Source organism: Hipposideros armiger, unplaced genomic scaffold, assembly GCF_001890085.2.
Source record: "Hipposideros armiger isolate ML-2016 unplaced genomic scaffold, ASM189008v1 scaffold_777, whole genome shotgun sequence".
Lineage (NCBI taxonomy): Eukaryota > Metazoa > Chordata > Mammalia > Chiroptera > Hipposideridae > Hipposideros > Hipposideros armiger.
In genome coordinates, this window is record NW_017732127.1 from 886,647 (window position 1) to 888,099 (window position 1,453).

At 34.9% G+C, this 1,453-nt stretch overlaps 1 protein-coding gene across 4 annotated transcripts in view; it reads right to left on the reverse strand.

Moving 5' to 3' along the window:
* The window catches only part of GKAP1 (G kinase anchoring protein 1), a 96,870-nt gene that overhangs the window by 14,280 nt on the left and 81,137 nt on the right, over window positions 1-1,453 (reverse strand). The window lies entirely within an intron of this gene.

The window sequence follows — 1,453 nt, forward strand, 5'->3', positions numbered from 1 at the left end:
AATAATAATAAAATAAATAAATAAATAGCTTTTCTCTGTATATCAGCGACTAGCAGGTACAAGATCTAACTAGAAAAACCATTTCTTTCCAATAGCAATAAAAAATATCCCTAAAACTAAAATTTAGAAATTTTCAGGATCCATAATGAAAATTACAAAATACTGAAGAGGGACACGAACAAAGTATGTTTGTAGATAGGAAGACTAATATTACTAAATATTACTTTGTAAATTCAATAAATTTTCAATTGAAATTCCAATAGGATTTTGTACTTTGTAACTCAGCAAGAGTTCATCTGGGAGAATACAGGATGGAAACAAACAAAAAAATTAATGCAATGAAGAGGAATCTCCAAAACAATTCTATACTATACAACAAAAATAACTAAAATAGCATGGTCATGGCACCTAGGTTGACAGAGCAACGTACCAGAAAACAAAGTCCAGAAAGAGGTTTAAGATATAAGAATTTATTGTAATATGTAGTATTTCTAAAGAAGTGACAAAAGGCTGAATTACAGAATAATGGTGGGTTACAGGACAAATGGCTAACTGGGAAAAATCAAGTTAAATACCTGCCATCTTTCAACATATACCAAAATAAACTTAATTGTGAAAAACTGACCCAAAATCATACTTTTCATAATAGTATAAATTGGTTGAATTTACCTAATGAGAGATATGGTAACATTAACTTATTCCAAAATTACTCACTGAGCACCTAACTGCTAGGTGCTGGGTATGCAATGGTGAATAGAACTGAAAAGATTCTTGCCCTTATGGGACTTGTCCGGTGCAGGAGGCAGATCTAATGAAAGGGAACACTACAATTAGAAACAGACATTTAAACTATGGAGAAAAGCAGCATAGTGATATAAAGGGAATAATGTGGATTATTCCCTCATGGATCAGGGAAGCTCTGAGGTAGTGACACTTAAGATGAACCTTGAATGATGGCTAGGAATTGGCTAAGTTAAGGGAAGTAAGAGCTTTCCAGGTAGAAACAACAGTATGCTTAAAGGTTCTGAGTCAGGAAAGAGCCTAGCTAAAGAATCTGAAGAAAAAAAGAGGCCAGCTTAGCGAGGTGGAAGACAGTATAAGATGATTTTGGAAAAACAGGTAGGGGCCTGATCTTGGAGGGCCTTGTAGGTCTGTCTGCATATTATTCTGAGTAAAACAGAAAGCAGTAAAGGATTTTGAGTGGCTCTATAAGATTTACACTAGATTTATGTTTTTAAAGGATGACTTTGGGTGATATGTGAAAAATGGATTAGAGTGGGGTAAGACAGGGGGAAAGACCTTTTAATTGCTACTACAAGCTCCGGTCAGAGAAGATTATGCCTTGGATTAGGGTGGAAGCAGTTTAAATGGAAAGAAGTGCATCATGTGAGAAATTAATTGGAAGTGGAATCAAGAGCACTTGATGAGGTTGAATGTGGCAGGTGAGAAAGAT